The sequence below is a fragment of the Carlito syrichta genome, unplaced genomic scaffold (assembly GCF_000164805.1).
Source record: "Carlito syrichta isolate Samal-C Ts95f unplaced genomic scaffold, Tarsius_syrichta-2.0.1 Scaffold301924, whole genome shotgun sequence".
Classification (NCBI taxonomy): domain Eukaryota; kingdom Metazoa; phylum Chordata; class Mammalia; order Primates; family Tarsiidae; genus Carlito; species Carlito syrichta.
In genome coordinates this window covers 436628-460935 of record NW_007246020.1, presented here as the reverse complement: position 1 = coordinate 460935, position 24308 = coordinate 436628, and the positions used below count along the sequence as shown (strand labels likewise).

Below are 24308 nucleotides of genomic sequence, written 5' to 3'. Positions count from 1 at the left end.
CCGAGCCTTCTGTCTTCAGCTCCTCCCGTGGTTGGCTGCAGCTCCTTTTTTAGGTCTCATTTTAAAGTCACTCCTCAAGAAAGCCAGCCAAGAGCACCTGTCTAAAGAAGGCCCCAGCTCCTCTGTTTGCTCCTCAGGGTCCTTTAAATGCAAGCTTTGTTGTGTAGGTGGAGACCATGTCATTTCTGTGTCCATGTCATCTTCTGTTGTTTCCTCAGCACTTAGCCCATTATAGGCCCCTGATAAGTATGTCTCGGAGAATGAGGCCTTCCCAAGGCAGTGCTGCATTGTTTTTTTGTTTTTTTTTTTGTTAGTCAGAGTCTCACCGTCACCCAGGCTGGAGTGCATTGGCATGCTCATGGTCACTACAGCTTTGACCTGTCAGGTTCAGGCTACCCTTCCACCTCAGCCTTCCAAGTAGCTGGAACCACAGACATGCACCATCACGCCTGGCTGATTTTTTAAAATTTATTTATGATAGAGACAAGGTCTCGCCATGTTGCTCAGGCTGGTCTTGAACCCCTGAGTTCAGGTAATCCTCTTGCCTCTACCTCCCAAAGTACTGGGATTATAGGCGTGAGTTGCTGTGCCCGGCTAGTGCTGTTTTTTTAAATGGAAGGAACTTATGGGGTAGTGACTCTAAACTCTGCCAAGTAAGACTTAGAAAAATTCCAGCTATCTTATACATCAACGTTTCATGAAAGGAAGTTGGAAGGACAGAATCACAGAACAAAGGATGGTTCTTTCAATGGAATAAATTCAGTATTATTGAAAACATGCTGCAATCCCCTTCTCACCCCTCAGAGGGTGGATGAAAACCCTTATAGAATGACGTGAGTCCTTCCGTCCGCGAGCACTTGGAGACACCACATTTACCCTGGTGGAACTTAGCGACCAATTCAATACTGTCTTCATGCTATTCTTGTAACGTTTGTCACCTTCACTAAGTTGTGAACTCCTGGTGGGGGAAGCTGTGTTCTAGGATGATCTTACCTTTGCCCTTGCTGTACCCTCTGCCTCAAGTGCCCTTGTTGACCTCTGGCACTTCAAGTTTTGCCCAAACAGCCTTTCCTGAAGCTTTGCAGGACTGGCCTCGCCGCCCACCCGACCCCACTGGGATCCAGGTCTTCCTCCATGTTGTATCGGGGGCCTGGCATGCTGTCAGGCGCTGGAGGCTGAAGGATGTTGATGGTAGTGACCGTATGCGGCAGGCACACACCGGCTGCCGATTGGGGGCCCCCACATGGAGCCGTCTCTGTCTTTCTATAACTGATGTGAATTTTCATTTCAATCCTTCATTCCAGGAGGTTACAGAAACACCATCTCATTTAGCTCTGGCTTTCCTCAGCCACCTGAGGCTCCCCATCCCATTGCTAGGTTTGTTGGTATGTGGAGCTGGTGGAGGCAAGGAGTCTGACTCAGTTTCTGCTGTTCCCCATGTCCTGATCCCCCATACAGAGCCTTGCTGTTTCCCTTTGTCCCTACTGTGGGGCCTCTAAAGGGGCAGCTCTTTCTCAGCTGCCTCCACACCCTTCTTGGGGTACAAGGAACCCTTTGGCTGTTCCCTGGCCCCCAGCAGCCACTTCCTGTCGCTGAGGCTCAGGGAAGATGCTCATTGGTTCAGCTTCAGGGACGAGGCTCGGCCCCTGCTCCAGAGCTGGGACCTCTAGGAGGTCTCTGCCCACTCATCATCGGGTACCTGAAGGCGGTGTCCAGCTCCTTCTCCCCTTGCGGGCTCTGGCAGGAAGCGGCTCTCACTGGCCTCGGCTTCCCTCATCTCTGCATGCATTTGGGCCTTGTCTTTTGAAATTCTAAAGCCAATGCTTTGATTCTTCTGTTCTCTCACATAACAGCCCTTCCCCAGGGCACAGATGCCCCCTGTCTGGTTAGAATGAAAGGCTATAAGGAATGGGGGCAAAGAGAAACCTCTGTTCACATCTCCGACGTGCTCACCTGCCACAGGTATACGGACCTGATCTGGGATGTCTGCTTCTCTGAGGGTGTGGGCTGGGCACCTGCAGGGGGAGCTTGCCTTTAAAATGTGCTTGAGTGGGTGGGTGAGTAAATATTCATGCTGTTTAGCATTCTAGCCTATTTGTTCATTTGGGTATTTTATTTACATGCAATGCTAATTTTCAGAGGTAATGCATGTTCAGTGAGGAAAAGTAAGGAAATACAGGCAGGCAAATGGATTCAGAGTCGCTTATCTCAGCATCTGAAAGAGACCTCCTTACATCCTGGTGTCTGTTTCTACAGGTAGTGTAGACACGTAAGTAATAATTACAGTACTGCACGTAGCACTCACTGAGTACTTTCTAAATGTCAGGCATTTTTCTAAGAATCATGCAAATGTTAATTTATTAAATCATTACAGCCCTCTGAGGTGACTATGATTATTATCCTCATTTTATACAGTAAGTTGAGGCACAAAGCATTCGTGTAATTTGCCTGAGCTCTGTCAGGTACACTGCCTGGCTGTGTAGATACACTCACGTGCCTGCAGTTGTGCTTGGTTCTGACCAAGGGCTAGAACAATTGGCACAATCACCAGTCAGGGCTCCTGTTCTAGTTTTTTTTTCAGGAGAGAAACCATGTCTTTGTACCTTCAGGACTCAGTGCATCATTTGTGAAATGAATGAATGGATGGTTGGATGGATGGAGAAGGGGATGTTTTTGAATTCAGATGCACACATTTCCATCACCAGTCATAGACAACTTATGGTTCCTTTTGGCAAATTTTTTTTTCCTGGGCTTACAGCACCTGTACACACAGGCGCCTCCTGACACAACCTTGGGGGCACCATTCACATTATATTCTTTCTCTAAAAACAGCATTATTAAGGCACAGTTGATGTGTAGCAAACTGCACCAGATAGACAGCTTGGTGAGTTTTGGTGTCACCATCACCATATCGAGATAATGAGCATGTCCGTCTCCCCAAAAGTGTCCCTGAGCTACTTGGTGATCCCTTCCTCCAGGCCCTCCTCCCCCTCCTCCCCCGGCTGCCACTATTCTGCTTTCTGTCAGAAGAGGTTAGCTTGCATTGTCTGGCTCCTTTCTGCATAATTATTTTGAGATTCACCCATGCTGTGTGTATCAGTAACTCATTTCTTTTTATTGCTGAGTAGTGGTCTGTTGTGTGGATATGAAACAGCTTGTCCATTTACCTGTTGATGGGCATTTGGGTTGCTTTCTAATTTTTGACTTTTACAAATAAAGCAGCCATGAACATTTGTGTACACGGACATGTGCTTTCTTTCCTCTTGGGTAAATTGCCTTGGAATGGAATCACATGGAAATGGACACATTGCTTTGCAAACTGACCACACCATTTTACACCCCCATTGCGGGTTCGAGAGTTCCAGTTTCTCCACATCCTCACCAGCCTTTTGTATGGTCAGTCATTTTAATTTGAGCCATCCTAAAGGGCATGTGGTAGTATCTCATCATTACTGTAATCTGAATTTTCCTAATTACTACTGATGTTGAGTGTCTGTTCATGCACTAATATCTTCTTATGTGAAGTGTCTGTTCAAATCTTTTGTTCATTTAAAAAAATGGGTTATTTGTGATATTATTGCATTTTGAGAGTTTTTAATATGTATTTTAGATCAGGCATGTCCAACCATGGCCCATGGGCTGCATATGGCCCAAGACAGCTAGTAATGCAGCCTCATTGTTCTCATTTTTCTAAACTGTATAATAACAAACACAAACAAATAAAATAAGTCTTATTATGTATATATACTATGTTATATAATTTATGTGTGGCCTAAGACAATTCCTCTTTATTTGATGTGGCCCAGGGAAGCCCCAAGGTTGGACAGTGCTGTTTTAGATAAAGTCCTTTATCAGATGTACGCCTTGCAAAGATTTTCTTGCAGACTGTGATTTGTCTTTTCATGCTCTTAACAGTATCTTTTGAAGCGTAGAAGTTAATTTTTATGGTGTTCAGTTTATGAGTTTTTTTTTTTTAAGAATTATACTTTTGGTGTCATATCAGTCTTCTTTTTAAGAAACTAGAGTGGGTGAGGGGTGTGTGTGTGTGTTGCTTGTGTGTGGGGGATCTTGCTGTATTACCTAGGCTGGAGTGCAGTGGCTATTCACAGGTAGAACCATAGCTTACTGAAGCCTAGAACTCCTGGCCTCAAGCAATCCTCCCGCCTCAGCCCCTCCCGGGTAGCAGAGGCTACAGATGCATATCGTCATGCTCAGCTACCTAAGTAATTCTTTTTTTTTTTGAGTCAGAGTCTCATTCTGTTACCCAGGCTGGAGTGCAGTGGTGCGCTCATGGCCATGCCAGTGTCAACCTCCTGGACTTCGGTGATCTCTCTGCCTCAGCTTTCCAAGTAGTCAGAGCTACAGGAGCACACTACCACGCCGGCTAATTTTTTTTTTTTTTTAATATATTTTGTAGAGACGAGTTCTCACCAAGTTTCCCAAACTGGTCTTGAACCCTTGGGGTCAGGCAATCCTTGCCTCAGCCTCCCAAAGTGCTGAGATTACAGGCTTGAGCCACCGTGCCCGGCCTCTAAGTAATTCTTAACTAACCCAAGGTCACACATTTTCTCTTATGTTTTCTTGTCAGAGTTTTATAGATTTTAAAACTTAGGCCCATAATCCATTTTGAACCTTTTAATTTTGGCATATGGTTTGAGGTATGGATTGAGGTTCATTTTTCTTTGTAGATGTCTAGTTATTCCCACACTAATTGTTGCAAAGACTCCTCTTCCTCCACTGAATTGTGTTTTGCCCCTTTGTAAAAAACCATTTGTCCATGTAGATGAGACCCTATTTCTGTTTCATTGACCTGGTTGCCTATGCTAATACCACACTGTCTTGACTGCTGTAGCCTTATAATAAGTCTTGAGATCCTTTGAATCCAACTGTTAGCTCTCCAGCTTTATTCTTCTCTTTCAAATTGTTCTGGCTACTTAGGCCTTTTGCATTTCCACCTGAGTTTTAGAACTGGCTTGTTGATTGCTACAGAAGAACCTGCTGGGATTGTGATTGGCATTGAGCCTCACCTTGGGTTCTTTGTGGGCGGCCTCTTCTGGAGCTGCGCCACCTAGTGTCCCACCCACCTGTTGGGTGTGGGACCCCACAAGGAACTGGATAGGACAGTACTCATTGTCAGTAGAAAGAGAGGCTGTTAGGTGTATTTACTAAGGCATTTTCAGAGACACTTTGCATTGACCTGTCGGTTTCAGGTTATGTTTTTTTTTGTCTGAGCCCTGGTCCCTTCTGAGGAATGTAGATCAGAAGGACTCAAGCATGTTGGTGGGAATTACCGTGGCCGGTGGTCAAGGCCTGGTAAAGGAGCCGCCCTCCTTTGGAGAAATATGCACAGAGCCCACCTGCTTTAGTCTGTCCCGTGTCACCTTCTTTAGGCGTTCTTGAGGTTCTACAGATGTGTGTGGGTGCCCTGGGAGGGTGGGTGAGGGCAGGTGTGGGAGGGATTTCCTTTCCAGAACATTCCTTTGAGGCAGAGGAGGAGAAGAAATGTGGTCACTTTGGCCCTGTTTGGGCTACCATCTGTCACTGTGTGTCACTGATGATGATGGGTACTGTGAGTCCCTCCCTTCCTTCTAGGGGTGGCAGTGGTCTGCAGGAGCTATCTGAGGCTTACATCTCCCTGGGCCACTGCATCTCTTCTCTGTCCCTGCCTGGCTTTACCCAGCCTTGCTCTTCAGTGAAGATGTTCTGCAGACGACGTGTCGTTGGAGAGGAAGGAAGGAAGGAATCTGAAGAAGCTATGACGTGCCATTTCAGTTGGCTTTTCTGAGGACTGCTCACTTGAGGCTGCCCCTGGGGACAAGGAGCTGTTAAACTGTCAAAATAAAAAGTCAACCAAACTCCTTAGGCCAATCGAAAGCACTTAACTCAGACTACAGGCAGCAGAGGCCACAGATTTCCCTGCAATGTGTTATGAGAGGGAAAAAAGGCTACTGGGGAATTTGAAGGATGCAGGGTAAATTTTAAAATATTGGAATAGACCTAGTCAATAATACATTAAATTTGGGATTCATAAAAAGAAATTGTGGTGAAAATCTTCCCAAATAAGTTTTTATTCTAGAGTTTGATGACAAATCTCTTGGAACACTGGTTATCCCGTAGGTGTGGTATTCTGAAATACAACCCGAGGCATATATATTGTCAAATAATAAAGTATTATGAAACCAATCAGCTGTGAGCTCCCCACTTGGCAGTTTGGAAGTAAAACTCTTTCTCCTTTACAAGTCCAAGTGACTCTTAATTCCTCCCAGGAGATTTCACGTTAAAATGTGTTCACTGCCAGCTGACAAAAGGGGCAAGTCCAGATTTATTACCCTGGCACCTGCAGCAAAAAAATGACGGATGATGAAAATATATTTAATTATCATTCCGTGCCACATCTCTGTCTGCTCCAGTCGCAGGGCTGCAGCTGTTGGCACACACTTTATTTTAAAGTCAATGTGCTTATCTGGAGAGAAGGCTGCTCTCTGAGTAAATTGACTTGTGGGAGGAAGGAAATGGCGATCTCCTCCAGACCCAGCTGAGCAAATGCAGATTTGTATTCTGGGTGCCTGCTTTAATTGTCTAATCTGCCCCACATCACATCAGCTGTGGGATTTGGCTTTTGTAAAGAAAACATTTGCAAAAAGTAAACTTTTCCATGGCTTTTCTGAGCCACAAATGAATGATTTTCCTTCCTGGGTTGAAACGTGCCGGCTAACGGTGGATGCTTGGGTTTCTGCTGTAGGCATGGAAATCATTGTCAGTTGTATCAGAACAGAGGGAGCCCTAGAGAACCCCCAGCGGGACCTCTCCTTCATCATATGGGAACCCCACAGAGTCTAGAGGGGTGGACTCAGGGTCTCAGAGGGTAGGCAGTCTGGAACTGGAGCCCAGGACTCCCGGCTTCCAGGAAGCCACTGTGTTCTGTGACTTGTGGCTGTCAGAGGTCTGTTGGAGCCTGAGGCTAAAGGATGACCCCACAGGATTGCCTTCCTATTTGTCTTCTGTTAAAACCTTCTGGAAAATGAAACCCTGGGATGGGGATGGAGTAGCAGGGCTTTGACTTGGGTGGAAAGCCTTGGATTTCCTGGAGTGAAGTCTGCAGGGACTCAGATTGGCTGTTGGGAGTCTGTGCCTACAATGTGTCATTTTCAACAAAAATAGCCCAGATAATAGGCAGTATCTAATGTGGCAATTTTCCTGTACCTTTTCTTATCAGGAGAAGCCACTCGATGTTTTGTATATAGTGGGATTTAGTACAAAGTGATGGAATTTCCACTGAAAGTGAAATACAATAATTGGCTTAGCAGTTTGGATTTAGGAAAGAGAGATGATGCTGAGTGTTTCTGACGGTGCCTGGTGCTGCCAGTGGCCAGAGGCAGATGCCTGTGGATAGGGCCGGAGGGGGCTGAGGTTTCTGTAAATGTGAGCCAACTCAGGGAGGGACTCATTTCCCCTGACCTTCTCTTTGATGAATAAGGATTCAAGAGTGCATCTGCTGAGCCTGCAGGACCTGAGACTTGGGGGAGGAAAGAGAGCTCTGGCTTATGGATTTGGGCTGTGACCAGAGCTTTTTAGCTACTGTGTTTTTTGATGTATTGATCAGAATGTGCCTATAAGCCAGAGAGAGGGCTCCGCTGTCATCATCACCATCATCACCACCATCATATCGTCGCCCTCATCATCACCATCATCACCATTATCGTTGCCATCATCATCACCATCACCACCATCACCACCACCACCACCATCACCATCATCAACACCATCATCACCACCACCACCATCACCATCATCACCATCACCACCACCACCACCATCGCCACCACCACCACCACCACCGCCACCACCACCATCACCATCATCACTGCCATCACTGTCATCACGCCACCATCATCATTATTGTCACCATCATCTTCATCATCGTCACCATTGTCATCATCGTCACCATCACTACCACTACTCGCCACTACCACCTCACTTAATTTGTTTGTCACTTATTATGTATCAGATCCTTGGATAAGTCACGTAAGTCATGGGGCAGATATTATCCTGTTTGTTTTACAGATGAGAAAACAGGTGTAGGTAAGTGACAGAACGAGGACTGGAGCCAGATCCTGGAACCTACTCTCTTAGTCATACCTTTTCATTAGGGATGATCTATTTTTAAAAAAATTTATAGGATCAATGGAGGAAAAAGGGTGTCAACTCTGTGCTTTTGTTGAGAAAACTGTTTGAGGACGTCACCAATTTTGAATTTGAAGACTGGCCATTGGGGATTTCCTTTCCCATGGGGCTGGCAAATGGGAGGAGGGGCAGTCCCTTGGCACTGGGGACTAGGGTTGCTGAGAGAAAGGCTGGCTGAGGGGCCAGGCCTGTGAGGGGAGGAGAGAGGAGGCACTGTGGGGTGCTGGCCCAAGAACTTGGGAGAACACAGCTGGAGGTGGTAAATCTCAGGGGGAGGTGCCAAGCTCTGCTCCATCGACAGCTCTAGGGCCACTGCAGCAGGAGATGGAGTGGGGCTGGGACCCTCGAAGGCTGGGCTTTGGAAATAACTATGCTGTCCTCCCAGGGCTCCTGGGCTCTGTCACCCCAGCAGCACACCCTGTCCTGCTGTGTTTTGCTGGTATTGCCTTGTCATGTGGTAAGTCAGAGCTGGTGGGGCTGGGCCATGTGGCCTGTGCTCTGATTTCCCTGTCCCGGCTGCACAGCCTCCAGGAAGCCTGACCTTTGTTTTTCTGGCCTTCTATCATCTCTGGCCCCCAGTGGCCCGCCCGGGACTCTGGGTGTGGTGCTTGACTACAGTGTAGACTGCCTGGTATTATGGCTTCATGCTTCTTGGCTGAGCTTCCTGAACTCATGGCAGGGCTCTGCTCACCAGGGAACAGAGGCTTGTCACACTCTGCTCTGCTGCCCTGCAGTTCCACACTCACAGCAGGGTCTTGGGGTTTACACCAGTTCCCAAGAGGTTTGGGCCTGACAGACCCGAGTATCTCAAAGAACAGCTTTCAGCAGCTACTTGTCTTGTGTCCACCGTCCATCAGGCACAGTCCTCACACTGGGACCCAGCCCAGACTTGGGTTGGGAAAACTCAGGAGTTGCTGTGACCCATGGGACTATCCCTCTCGCTGCCATGTGTTGTTTTGAGACCCTGAGACCATCGGGATTTGAAGTTGGAGCAAGAGGAGTAGGTACCTCCCCAGTGGACTGTGTCAATGGGGAGATGAACACGTCATCACTACCTCATCAGGGAAACTGCAGGCAAAGAAATTAATACTGATTTTATTTGTAAGTGAGGCTGATGACTCTTATTTTCATATTAATTTTTATTAAGCATCTTATATATTATTCCAAAACCACATACTATGCAGGGATAGTTTAGAACACATTATGGGTTGTGCGTTTTGTAGTTATAATATGGCCTCAGTCCAGAATGTGGAAAAGAAAATAAACACAGTTGTTTTCCTGGAGAAGGGAATCACTGGTGATGTGTGGACAGGCCCTGGAACCACTGGCACCACCCACAGGCTCGGAACTCAGGACTGGACATCACCCTAAAGTGTGGGAAAGTGGCTTCTAGCCATCCTCCTGGGGCGGCCTCCTGGCCCCTCCATGTCCAGTTTGCAGGCTCCTGCTCAGTCTGACTCTCTGTGGCAGGAGTTCCTCCCTCCCTGTCCTCTGCCAACAGACCTTGCTTATTTTCTGGGGCTGGACACACGACACAAGTCCTTTTTGGTGCTTAAGTCTGACTTCAGAGAAGCCTTTGCTGACTGCCCTGAACCCGTGTAAATTGTGGCCACCCTTCATCACAGCTCTTTTTCTTTTTTCTTTTTTTTTTTGGAGTCAGAGTCTTACTGTGTCACCCAGGCTGGGGTGCAGTGGCACGCTCACGGCCACTGCAGCCTCCACCTTCTGGGCTCAGGCGATCTATCCATCTCAACCTTCCAAGTAGCTGGAACCACAGGTGTGCACCACTACACCTAGCTAATTTTTTTGATTTATTGTAGAGACAGGATCTCGCCATGTTGCCCAGGCTGGTCTCGAACTCTTGAGCTCAGGCAATCTTCTCGCCTCCCCCTTCCAAAGTGCCCAAGGTTCTGCTTTTATGATGATACTCATTTACTCTCCAAGACTTCTGCTCAGCACTTGTCTTCGGCCTGCCTGTCTATTTATCTCAGTATCCCAAGCAGCTAGGGGAGTGCCCAGCACAGCAAGCTTGACCAGAGACTCATTGGATGAATGCATGAATGACTGAGTGTCTCCTCTACTGGACTGTGAACTCCACCAGGGCAGGGATGGCTCTTCCTTGACCACATGGGCAGTGCCAAGCATATAGGGGCAGAGCAGAACTGTGCCAAGTCCTCATTTGCATCTGTGTGGAGCCTTTACCAGTCGAGCCAGAGGCTGGGATGGAGTCTGTGTCAGTCAGCTTTCTTTAGAACCATGGAGAGATATAGATACAGGATATTTAGGTGAGATTTATGAGGAATGTAATATTTATAAGGAATTGGCTCATATGACTATAGAGGCCGAAGTCCTACAAACTGCCATCTGTAGGAGAGAAGTCCAGGAGAGCTGGTGCGGGAGTTCTAGTCTGAGTTCGTAGGAGTGCCAGTGGTGTAGGTCTTAGTCTGAGGGCAAGGGAAGCCCCAGGTCCTGGTCTCAGCCAGGCCGAGAGAGAATTCTGCTTCCCTTCATCTTTGTGCTCTGCTTACATCCTCAAAGGACTGGGTGATGCCCACTCACATTGGGGAGGAAAACCTGCTTAATCAGTCCACTGATTCAAGGGCTCATCTCATCCAGAAGCATGCCCACAGATATACCCAGAAATAATGTTTAGACACATATCTGGGCACCCTGTGAGCCAGGCCTGCTGACACATAATGAACCATCACAAAGTCTCTGCTGGCAACCCAATGCTAGAGTAGGGGCTACAGATCATGCAGCATAAGAGCTAGGCCTACTGGGGGCCAAGAATCAAAATGAGAAGCACCCCAGGGTCTCCAGAGGCAGTAGAAATGTGGGGTTCAGTCTGTGCTGGGGATTACAGTAGCCCTGGGAGTTTAGGGAGGCCAGAGAAGGCTACATGGCAGGTGGTCCATTCTGCAAATATCACCACTGTCACTGTCTCCTTCCTCACTGTCATCCACATCTTCATGTGCCAAGACCAAGCTAGCATGCCCTTGTCTGCTTGTGGACTCTGCGGTGTCCTCACAAGTAGCCATCGTCCTGACAGGTAGGCCTGATCTTACAGGTAGGCATGATCCTCACAGGTAGGCAAGACCTCACAAGTAAGCTTAATTCTCAGAGGTAGGCAAGATCCTCATAAGTGGACATGATCCTTGCAGGTAGGCAAGGTTCTGACAGGTAGGCATGACCTCACAGGTAAGCTTAATTCTCAGAGGTAGGCAAGATCCTCATAAGTGGACATGATCCTCACAGGCAGGCTTAATTCTCATGGGTAGGCATGGTCCTGACTGGTAGCCATGATCTTGATAGGTAGGCATGATAAGTAGGCATGATCTCACAGATAGGCATCTTTCCACAGGCAGGCATGATCTTATAGGTAGCCATGATCCTGACAGGTAGGAATGACCCTTACAAGTAGGCATGATCCTGACTGGTAGTCATAAACTTGATAGTAGTCATGATCTTGACAGATAGGCATGATCCTCATAAGTAAGCATTATCTCATAGGTAGGCATGATCTCACAAGCAGACATGATCCTAAAAGGTAGGCATAATCTCACAGGTAGGCATGATCTCAGGTAGGGGCATGATCCTCACAGGTAGGCATGATTCTCACAAGTAGGCATGATCTCACAGGTAGGCATGATCTCACAGGTAGGAATGCTCCTAAAAGGTAGGCATGATCCTCACAGGTAGGCGTGATCTCACAGGTAGGCTTAATTATCACAGGTAGGCATGATCTCACAGGTAGGCATGATCCTCACACGTAGGCATGTTCTCATAGGTAGGCATGATACAGATAGGCATGATCTCACAGATAGGCATGACCTCACAGGTAGGCATGATCCTGACAGGTAGGCATGATCTCACAGGTAGGCACGATCCTCACAAGTAGGCATGACTAGTGTCATGTCTCTGCTGAGGGGCCCACACAGCCAGTAAGTGCAGAGCAGGAATACACCTGAGGTTTGCCCAACTCCCAAACGCTAGTGCTTCCTCCACCCTGTGCTGCTGCCCCTCTGGGGACACCCAGAGCCTCCCAGAGCTCTTACAGCTGTACGTGGGGTTCCAGCAGTGACTCCGCAGTCAGCTTAGTTGTCCATGGGACACAGGGAGCAGCCACACTCAAAGTCACAGGACTCCATTGGGAGACCAGGGTGTCCCAAGAGAGAGATGCCACGGGCTGCAAAGCCCTCCTGGATCACAGCTTTCCCAGCTCTTCTGCAACTATTCCCAGATCCGAACCCTCAGAGGTTGACGCTGGTGTGTCCATTCAGCAACTTGGAAGCCGTGACCTGGAGAATGCAGGGACTTGAGGCTCCCCCAGAAGCTGACCCTGAGCCACATTTGGTTGCAAATGACCCATTTGGGAGGCGATCCCACAAAGCGAATCAGGGAGGATGGGAATCTAGTGAGCCCTGTGTTAATGAGCAGGTTGGTGCTGTGTGCAGCAGGGGCCTCACAGCATGGTGGGGGCACGCTGCAGTGTCCCACTGGTGAGTGAGGAAGCTCCTGCCCCCCATGGGTAGTCCTTCAGGGCAGGCGACCCCTGGAAGGGCAGAGGCGACACTGGGGTTCCTGCAGTTCCTGTCCTGTGGTGGCCAGCAGTACCTGGGAGGGGCTAGAAGTGTGTGTCCGCTCCAGGCTCGGCCAGGGCTCTTTTCCAGGGCTCCAGAAGGAGAGGTGGGAGGCTTGAGTTGTGATAAATGCAGCTATTGAAGTCTGAAAACCAGGGAAAAGTGCCAGGGATGGATGACAGACACTGGCCTGGCTTGAGTAACACAACAGCGGAGGACTGGGGCTGTGCTGCTGCCCGGGGAAACCTTGCCCTGGGAAGCCTCACCCTGGGCTCCAGCCTCCAGGGCCTGCCCCTCCTGCCGGCTCCCTGGGCTTCATGCGAGCCCGCCTGTCTGTGCCCTGATTCTTTTTTTTTCACCTTTTATTTATTTATTTTAAGAAATCTCATTTTACAAATGGTTTTCTGCACATTCCAAGTGCTGTTCCCAGCATTTACACCCTGCTTCATAATTGGCCTGTACAATACACCCTGTTCAGAATTTTTAATCAACTATGGCAAGCTGCCCCAGCAATTTAAATAAAAATATATAAATGAATTTAGTATTTTAATATTACAGTGGCATTAGCCTTATATATGTACTTAGCAATTTTGTGCAGCATTACAGTTTTATAAAATATTTTTCATTTGGCTGGCGGATAAACCCCAGGGTTCAAACCGTGGGCTCTTGGTATCACAGGCAGTCAAGGAGCTGGGCCTGTTGGGAAATGCTCAAGCCGCGGGTTGGGGGTACCCCGAGAGACCTCATGGCCCAGGGTCCTGCATGGCCAGCGTGGCCCGCCATGGCTGGGCATCACTGGACAGACTCTGTGTGTGGGTGGGAGGGACTTTGGCCTTGGCCCTGCCCTGGGCATGTTCTGACTCAGCGTGGGCCCTGGGCAGCCTGCTCCAGGCTGGTCAGGGCACTAGATGGTACTGTGGGCGGGCTGGGAGCATGAATGCCGAGGAGATCCCCTTCCAGCTTCCAGTAACTTCTGTTGAAGGCCTTTGACATGCCAGTCAATGTGCTGACCACTCTGTAGGTTCTCTCCCTGCTCAAGGTCACCAGTGACTTGCCTGTGGCTGGTACAGTGGCTGGTTCTCATGCCTCATCTCATGGCACCCATCAATAGCGTTAACAGATGATCCCTCCCTCCTCCTGGGCCCCACTGTTCCTGGTTTTCCTCCGTCCTCAGCCTTCTCTGGTCTCAGCTGGGGTCTTCTTCTCTCTCTCAGTCTCCCTTGGGGCTGTAATAGTCTGGAGCATGGTGGGTCCCTGTGGCAGAGGGGAGGAGGCTCTGGCCTTCGAAGGGTAGGGAAGCATAGACTGTCCTGTGCAGATACAGGCCCTCCCAACTTCCCTCCCTACCCTGCCCTCACCTCCTCACTCCTGGCTGGCTGCATCTCTACCTCCTCACTCCCTGTTGCACCCCTACTCCCTCCCTACTGCACTCCCACCTCTTTTCTCCCCCCCCACTGCACCTGCCACCACCTCCCTCCCTCCCTACTAGACCCCACCTCTTTGCTCCCCCCAGCGCATCCCCCACCTCCTCACTCCCTCCCAACTCTACCCTTGTCTCCCTCAGTCTCTTCTCAACAACACCGCCAGTGATTCTTTTTTTCTTTTCTTTTAAAAGCTATTTTAAATTGTGGTAACGTTCACATAACATAAAATTTTGTCCAGTTTAGGTGATCAACTTAGTGGCATTAAGTGCACTCACATTGTTGTGCTGCCATTACCACCACCATATCCAGAACTCTTTCATCTTCCCCAAGCAGAAACACTCCCCATTCCCCACCCCCTCTGCTCCGGATGTCCTTCCTCAGAAGACCCCTCCTTCTCCTCCGCCTCCTTTAAGTCCTTGCTCCATAAGTGCAGCTCCTGCCCGGTCAGCCAGTTTCACCCAGTTTCACGTTGCGTCAAACCCCTCCTCTGTGCTTCAGACCCTCCTGACCTGGTTCTTCTTTTAAAAACAGCTCTTATTATCTTCTAATATACTATAGACGGTCCCCGACTTACGTTGGTAGACTTACAGTTTTTCAAATGGATGATGATGAAAGGGATATGCCTTCAGTAGAAACTGTACCTTGCATTTTGACTTTTGATATTTTTCCAAGTGTAGGTTAATGTGCTCTGAGCTCATTTAAGAGAAGCTTGGCTAAGCTATGATGTTCTCTAGGTTAGATGTCTTAAATGCATGTTTGACTTACAATATTTTCAACTTGCAATGGATTTACCAGGACATAACCTCATTGTAGATCAGGAATTATCTGTATATGATTTAATTTTTTGTAATGTTTATTGTCTGTCTCCAACTTCTGGAGAGATGAGAGATGAGATCTTGTCTGTTATGTTCACTGATGTATCCTATGTACCCAGAGCAATGCTTTACCAAGCATATTAGGTACTCAATAAATACTTGCAGTATGAAGAAATGAATCTTTTCTGGTAGCAGTGTATTGTGATATAGGCTATATTACATAGAATTTACATATTAAAATGTACAGTTCCGTGGGTTTAGGGTATTCAGAGAGTTGTGCAACCATTAGGACAACCAATTTTTTAATATTTTATAACCCCTAAAAGAAACTTTTCACCCTTTAGCAGTCACTCCCCAGTCTCTTGGTCCTAGACAACCACTAATGTACTTTCTGTCTCTACAGCTTTGCCCATTCTGGACATTTCCTATAACGGAATCATGTAACATGATCTTTTGTTACTGGCTTCTTTCACTTATAGTGTTTCCAAGGTTCATCTATGTTGTAGCATGTATCATACTTCATTCCTTTTGATTGCTGGGTAACATTATGTTGTGTGGATAGACCACATTTGATTAATTCATCCATCCATCAGTTGATGGACATTTGATTTGTTTCTATTTTTTGGCTATTGTGAATCATACTGCTATGATCAATCCTGTAGATTTTCTTTTGTGGGAACATATGTTTTCAGTTTTCTTGGGTATATATTTAGGAGTGAAATTGCTGGGTTATAAGGTAACTGTGCTTAACCTTTTAAGAAACTGCTAGACTGTTTTCTAAAGTTTTGCATTCTCACTAGCTGTATATGAGAATTCCAATTCCTCCACATCCGTATCAACATTATTAACTTTGCTTTTGATTATAGCCATTCTATTGGGTGTGAGGTAGTAACTCGAGGTTTTGATTTGTATTTTCCTGATGACTAATGATGTTGAATATCTTTTCACATATATTTGTATATCTTCTGTGGAGAAATGTTTATTAGATCCTTGGCCCATTCTTAAATTGTTTGTCTTTTTATAATTGAGTTGTAAGAGTACTTTTTATATTCTAGGTGCAAGTCCCTTATCAGACATATTATTCTATTCTGTGGGTTGTGTTTTCACTTTCTTGACTGTGTCCTTTGAAGCACAAAAGTTTTACATTGTGATGATATTCAATTTATTTTTTTGTTAATTGTGCTTTTGGTGTCATAAATAAGAAACCATTTCCTAATTCAGTGTCATAAAAATTTATACTTATGATTTTGTGTAAGACTTTTATAGCGTTAGCTCTTACATTTAGATCTTTGGTTTATTTTTTAGTTAATTTTTTATATGGTGGGAGAGAGGGGTCTGACTGCATTCTTTTGCATGTGGACATCCTGTTGTTTGTTGAAAAGACTATTCTTTCCCCATTGAATTGTCTTGGCACATGTTTTGTAAAGCAACTGACCATAAGTGTGTGGGTTCATTTTTACCCTCACTGTTCTAGTCCAGTGATCTATATGTCCACCCTTATGCCAGTACCACACTGTCATGATTACTTTAGCTTTGTAGTAAGTTTTGAAATTGGGAAGTGTGAGTCTTCCAACTTTGTTTCACTTTTTCAATATTATTTGAAATCTTGTTTCAGGATTGTTTATTATTTGTAAGCAGAAATACATTTCATGGAAAAGATGAGATGTATTTCCATTTATTTAGATCTTCAGTTTCTTTTGACAATGTTATATAGTTTCCAAAATATAAGTTTTGCACTTCTTTTGTTAAATTTTTCCTAAGTATTTTATCCTCTTGATGATGTAACAAATTGAATTATTTTCTTAATTTCACTCTCAGAACATTGCCCATGTTGGGAATGCAGTTGATTTTTGTCTGTTGATCTTGTATCCTGTAACCTTGCTGAACCTGATTAGTTCTGATAGCATTTTTATGAATTCTTCAGAATTGCCTATATATAAGATGATCTCATCTGTGAATTGAGACAGTTTTGCTTTTTCCTTTCCAATCTGAATGGCTTTTGTTTCTTTTCTTTTTTCTCTTAATCACCCCAACTAGAACCTCCAGTACAATGGTGAATGGAAGGAATAAGTGAGTCTAAATTAATCTTAAGTGACTCCTAAGGAATAAGTAACCGAAATTACATCATCTCAGTAAAGTGATTATCATTTTTACTCTTGTTTTACAGATAGGCATACTGAGACTTAGAGAGGGTAAGTTGTCCAGGGTCATATAATTGTCCAGCCATGGGACCAGCCCAGAACTGCTATGTACAGCCTGGTTGTTGAAATCAGCTGTGCCCTCTCCATATATGGTAGGGACTGGGGGGCGGGAAGGACACCAGCCAACCTGGTTGGTGACATTTAGAGGCTTAATGCAAAGCTCTGGATGTCTCCCAAGCAGTGCCAGCTCCTCTCTGTGTGACTGGATGTCCCTGCATGCACATGTGTGGGAAGGAGCACGGTAGGAAAAACAGCACTCATGCATTCTGCTGAGGGTTCTCACCCTGTACCTCCTTTCATCCTCTTGATCACCCTGTCAGATAAGAAGTGTGAGTTTTACTGTCCCCTTTTGCTGATGAGGAGCTGGCACTCAGAGAGGCTGAGTGACTTGCCTGGACTTTGGGAAATGTTGGCATGGTGAGGACTGGGTGGGACATCCTGAGGGTTGAAAGTCTTCCATATGCAGACACTACAGGGCAGTTAGATGTGATGTGTTACACATTAGTATTGCTTGCTATGTTCAGAACATTGATGCTTGGAGAGGTAAAGTGCTCCATGCATGTGGCTCACAAGTGGCAGACTCTCCCCTCAAACCTAGGCGTTTGACCCCCAAATTCTACCTGCTTTCCTTGCACCATGAAGCCTGAGATGATTGAGGAAATTTATTAAAGGGAAACAAAGATGGAAAAAGAGCAGTTCCCTTAAGGCCATCCTGGGCAGGTGCCACTCCTGTCTGACACGCGTCTCCTGGTAGTGTCATCCGCCGTGTTGGTTGAACTCCTGTCTTGAGAGGCAGGGTGAGCTTACAGGGAAAAGCAGAGAGGGGACCATCTGCCGAGGCAAGAGACCTGTTCATGCAAACTTCTGCCTTTTCTAAGATAAGTCTGACTAATCTAGTCCTTGTGACTAATCCACCCTGAGACTTTATCTTTAGAACCGATGATTAATTGAAATTGGTTAAATTGTTCCTGTTTCAGCCCCCATACCTGAATGTTCCTGGGGGAGTGGGGTTAGGGCAGGAGGGCTGTGCCTGGGAGCTGTGGGGGTCCTTGAGCTGCTGAGATTTCAAAGCTTCCAGCAGACAGATCTGGGACCAGACTCCATGTGGGAACCACAGCCTCTTCTGCAGACTTGGTGAGGGGGTATCCCACTTTGGATGCCACTGGGGGCAGACATGTGCAGGTGGTCCCCTTTGCGCAGACGAGAATTCTGGGAAGACATTGCTGGCCTCTTTGTGATTTTCCTTTCCTGTTCCACCCCAAGAGCCAGTATTTCCCTCTAAGATTGCAAAACTTCCTGAAGACGGGCAGAGAGTTGACCAAGCCGTGAAGTGCTGTTGACGAGGAAAGCCACCCATCCAGCCCACCTCAGACCCTCATCTGGGTTGGAGTGGTGAGAAGCTGGATGTCGCAGTCAGACCCCTGGCAACTTGCTCTCTGTGTGCATATTATTTAGTATGTTTGAGCCTCAGCCTTCTCATGTTAGAGCCTACGTAGTCCATCAAGTTCATCTTTCAAAAGAAGACATTGAACTCTGAAGTCATTTGCAAAGCTGCACACCAGCAAGCACAGAAGAACAGTGATTATCCTTAGCGTTCTGTGTCATCATCTCATCTGATTCTCACTACCAGCCTCGGGGATGTTGATATCACCCCCACTGCACAGGAGAGGAGACTGAGACTCAGAGGGACTGAGCCAGACTGGAGTCCACGTGTGGCTGGCTCCAGGTCCCATGTGGCCCCACGACATCCAGAGACAGATGGTCCTTGGACCTGTGTCTGCTGGCTGGCTCTCTGTTCAGCCTCCAGCCATTGCCTCTCAGGTACTGAGCGGGGACCTCATTGGTCCCGGGGTAGGGGACAGTACCAGCTGAGTGAGCCTGAGAAAAAGGCAGCAAGGAAGGAGGTGGTCCTTTCCTGCCCCCACCCCACCCTACCTGCTCTGGTTTTGCACATAGGCCTAATTGCAAAGATGAGCCTAGGGCTGCGGAGACCCTTGGCTTCTTCACCATCTTGGCAGCCTCCTGTCCTGATAGGGGTGTCCTTTTTATATAGTTAAATAACAGACAGTGGCCGGGCTCAGTAGCTCAACCTGTAATCCCAGCACTTTGGGAGGCCGAGGCGAGTGGATTGCCTGAGCCCACGGGTTCAAGACCAGCCCGACCTTGTCTCTACAACAAATCAGAAATTAGTCGGGCATGGTAACATGCGCCTGTAGTTCCAGCTACTTGGAAGGCTGAGGCGGAAGGATCACCGGAGTCTAGTGGGTGCTACGCTGGAGCCTAGCATGGCCACACTGTGGCCACGAGTGTTCCACTGCACTCCAGCCTGGGTGATGGAGTGATACTCCAACTCAAAAATAAATAAATAAATAACAGACAGAGTATTCCCTTGGCATCGAGGGCTGAGAGCTTTGGGACTTTGAATGGTAGAAAAGGAACCCAAGTGTCTTTGTGCCAGGCTTCCTTTCAACACTACATCTCAGAACAGCCTAGGGGAGACAACAGCCCTAAAGCTCAGTGGTTTAAAACAGCAGATGTGCTCTCACAGCTGCCTAGTGTTTGCTGCAGGTGGGTGGGGACTGAAGCTCATTGTGGCCGCTCAGGGGCCTGGCTGATGGTGCCTGGTTGGCCCCTGTGCCTGAGGGAGAGCGGAGCCCTGGAAGCCTTGAACTGGTCAGCAGGTCTTCCAGTCAGCAGCGATGGACTCCTCTTCAGCTCATAGGCCACAACCAGTCCTAGGCTCCACCCAGCCACAGTGCTGCAGGAGAAACACTCCTGCCACGCGCCACCAAGGCAGGAGGATGGGTCATAGCACTGGTGATGGCCACAGCCAGGGAGGGATGGGACAAGGGCGCACTGAGACTGGATGCCTGGGGAGGGACTCCTTGCCATGGGCTGTCACCAGCCAGAGGATGTCCAGCGTGTGTCCTGAGGCCTGTAGGCTTCTGCAGGGCATCTGTGTCATCTCTGGTGATGGAGAGGCCAAGATGGGGGCCTGGCCTCTGGAGCAGGAGGAGGCTGCAGAATTGACTTCGTTTTGCCTTTCCTTGTGGTCTTGGGCTGGGAGTTGACATCCTTTCTGTAGCTGATTTGGGGTTAGGAGTCCCCAAAGATCTAAGACAGGCCCTGCAGGGGGAAAATGTGCTTATTCCCACTTTTCTATGGGGTCAAGCAGTGAAGGGATAGAAGTCAAAGTGAAAAGAGAGGTCTGACATCTGTCTGCACGGGATCTGGATCAGATGGGAGTCATTCATTTGTTCATCCAAGCATTCATTCAAGTTATTGAATCCTAGCTTTACATCTGACTAGCTGTGTGACTTTAGGTAAGTTACTTAACCTCTCTGAACCTTAGCTGTCTCATTTCTAAAGTTTGGGAACCATTCCCTATAATGCAGGGATGTTTTGGGGATTATATAACAAGACCCTGGTAGGGGCCTGGCGCATACTGGATACACCAGATTCCTGTTGAAGGAACAAATGTCTGTTTTCTCATTTGCAAAATGAGGGTTATTATAAGCATCTTTACCCCATGGGGCTTTTGGGAAGACCAAAAGGGACCACTTCCGTAAAGTTCAGCCAAGTGGCATAGACACTTGGGAGCCCTCAGCTTCCTCCTGGGGTTCAGAGGTGGGAGTGGAGGGGACCATTCTCCCTCCTCCTCTCCAGCCCATCTGCAGCTCCCCCGGGTGGGTCCAGGGTCTGGAGCCTTCCTGGGCCCTGTCAGAAGCCCAACGTCCTGTCCCCTTTCCTGCTGTGGCTGGAGTTGAGAGAGCACAACCCCGCCTAGGAATGCCTTTGCCATCCACCTGGGGAGGACCAGCGAGAGGGTGCATACAAACTGTCAAGTGTGGTGCAACTGGGAGCCAGGCTGTGCAAACTGTCAGGTGCCGGATTATGGTGAAAGTGGGAATGGTCAAGTGCAGTTCAACAGTGAGGTATGCTGTGCAAACTGACAGGTGCCAGACCACTGTGACGTGTGCCACACAAACTGTCAAGTGCAGTGCTACTGGGAGGCAAGCTGCACAACTCTGAGGTGCTGAATGAGTAGGAGGTGTCTGTGCGGCCTGGGTCTGGGCTGGTTTCCTACTGCTCCCTGAAGCCACAGTCCAAAACTCCCGTCTCCTGCCTGTCCAGCCTCTGCCTGGCATACCCCCAACAACCAGCCTGCTGCCTCCTGTTGGTGTGGCAGTTGTGTAGAAAAGGAAATCAACATTGTGTGGTTTCAATATTTCTAGCACCAAAGGGGATAACACAGTGAACAGTTTTCTTTGGGAAGAAATATGACTTAAATATTTACTAGATTTTAGCATAATCAGTTCCAGTTGTAAAAACAGTTGTTCATGGCAGGGAATTTGGCACATACAGAAAAGAATTAAGGGGAAAACAGGATCACCCCCAAGTCCTATCCCCAGAGGTCACCCCATTGATGTTAGGGTCTAGCCTCTTCCCGTATGCTTGGGCGGGTGTGTGTTGTTTTGTTTCATAATGGGATCGTAGTTTTTGTAGCTTATTTTTTCATTGAGCACCATATTGTGAACATTTCCCCTGGACCTTAACTCTTCTTTGCAAACATGGTTTAGAATGCTTGCCTAATAGCCCATCCTGTGGTTGTCCCGTCCTTCCCTCTCTCTCAACCCAGTGGCAGCTTTGAGGGATCAGCTTAGATGCCACTTGTGGAACCCAGCCCAGTCTGAAAGCTAGAGTGGAGTCCAGAAACTGCAGAGAGCATCTCTTGGCCATACTTGTCCTGGGCCCTTGGGAGCCGTGTGGAAACCTGGAAGGACATGGAGGGGCCAGGGTCCAACCCTGGGAATAGCCAAGACCGCAGTGGTCTGTGTTCCTGCACACTGCATGCGTCCTCATCCACCTACCTACTGCATGTCCCCTCTCTCAGCTGCCCCCTTGCAGCCTCGACGGAGGTGTTCTCATTGTCACTCCAGGAGGCTGTGACCTCATCCTTGGAGAACCAGATCTCACCCAGTAAGTCCCTCCTGGAGTGTTGGCTTAGGACCCAAACCCATGCCCCATGGGGTGCCAGCCTGCTGCGGAGTCTCCCATCTCCCTGACCTTGGAATCTACGTTCTCACCTCCTTGTCACTTCCGTATGCCCAGACTCTGCTTTGATTGAGGAACTCTCTAATATAAGATGGAAAAACCCAAGGGTATGAAAGTCACTGCACTTTATAGCCCTTTAAGGGCCTTTTTAAAACAATGTTCATTCAATTTTTTTTCTTTTTTTTATGAGCTTCCTGGTACATACGGCACAGAATCCTATATAAAATGGCTGAGCATTATACAGGCATAAAAACCCAGCGAGGGTGGGAAGTCCGTGAGGTTATGGGTGCGTGTCTATGGGAGGAGCTGCAGGCCTCAGTCACTCAGGAGGTCCTGGATCCTGGGCAGAGGCTCGCTGGGGAGGCTCGCTGGGGCTTCTGACCCAAGGGAAGCACTCGGGTTGGCCCTTGGGGCGGGAGGCTCAAGTCTCCTCCCTGGGGGATGATGCTGTGGCTTAAACCCTGACTGCTATCGTCTGCCACGCACGCTGCTTGGGACTTGTCCCTTTTCTCATCATTTCATGAGAAGCTTGTATGGTTTTTGTCAGCCAGCTAGGGAGATCTGGTCCCATGTTGTGGCTTTCTTGATGATGTCCTGGACAGTTGCTTGATGACTGAGCGGTGCCTAGGTTTGTAACGGCAGTGGACCGTATGCAGGACAGATGTGCGTGGAGAGACTGCGCAGGCTTGGCCTCAGATCTCAGGCCATCGTGGGTTTGAGGGGATCTGCCCTGCAGAGGTGACGTTCCTCTGCTCCAGTCCATGTTGGGCTATGGGCAGGGAAGCTACAGCTTTGTCTCTCGCATGACCATAACTCTTCCATTTGCCTTCATAAACTATGGCACTATCCCATGTGTCCCTCGAGTGCCAATATTTCATTATCCAAAGTGGATCTTCCCGGCTACCCCTCCACCCCCAAATCGCACACAAGTTGTTGTCAGATCGTGAAGTATGAACTTCGCTTTGCAGAATAGGAAGAGTCGCTTGTGCCAGGCTTGTATCTGGTACTTAGTCTAAGTACCAAGTGATGGGGACTCCACCAGTGAGTCAACAAGAGACTCAGAGAAGTTAAGTCACTTGCCCAAGCCACACAGGAGACATGCTCTGAGCTTGAAGCAGCCCAGAGCGTGAACCCCTTCAAAATCCCTGCCCAGACTCCTGGGCAGCTGTGAGTGGGAACAACGCAGGTGGGTGCTTGTTTCTGAGCATGACTGGGCTCGCTGGGGCTCTGCCGCCTCCTGGGACCCTGCCTTCCGTCTCCTCGCCAGGGACAGGTTAGGCTCCCTGGCTAGGCTGTGCTGGGAGCAGCCTCCCCTGCCACACCCGCCCTCCCTTATCAAGACCACCCTGACCTTTCTCAGCATATACCGTTTTCCAGGTCACACGTTTCGATTTTTCTCCACTTCCTAGTCTTTCTTCTCCTTCGTTAGAAGAGCGCCGTGTTTATTGATTGTTGTCTCCGGACTTTCAATTTTTCTCTGAGGCTCCGGCAATCTGGAAATGAGTCTTCCAGCCTCGTTAGCCACTGTATTCTGAAGAGCATTCGACCTTTCCCTAATCAGCGCCAACTAATCGGGGCGGGTGGATTCAGATGAGGCAATACAGAGGGTGGGGGTGGGGGAGCAGGGCCAGGGGCTCCCAGGAGGCCCGCAGGACCCCTCCTGGGGGTAGATAGTGACGATGATGATGCCAGCGCCAGGCCAGCACCACCTGCACTCTGACCACCTCTCCTAGCCCCCACACACCCTCCTACCCTGGGTTCAGAGGCATCTGTCCTTAGCATGTTAGAGGCTGCGGCATGTCAGGGTGGGAGGGGGTCAGGTTGAGGTCTGGCTGCTCCTCTCCAACCAAGGCCAGGCCCTGGAGATAGCATGTGGGTTCAGAACCAGGGCTTTGGATCAGCTAGATGTGCACAGAGACCTGGCCTCATAGCCCTGGACACGTCACTTACCTTTTCTAGACACTGGGGAGAACAAGAGCACCCCAGACTGGCATGCTGCCAGGTGCATGGTGGCAACCAGGATCACTGCTATTGTGACTATCGAGTGGG

At 48.3% G+C, this 24308-nt stretch overlaps 1 pseudogene; it reads left to right on the top strand.

The window, feature by feature from the left end:
• LOC103257981 overlaps nt 1-24308 on the top strand; it is a 444400-nt pseudogene that overhangs the window by 114376 nt on the left and 305716 nt on the right.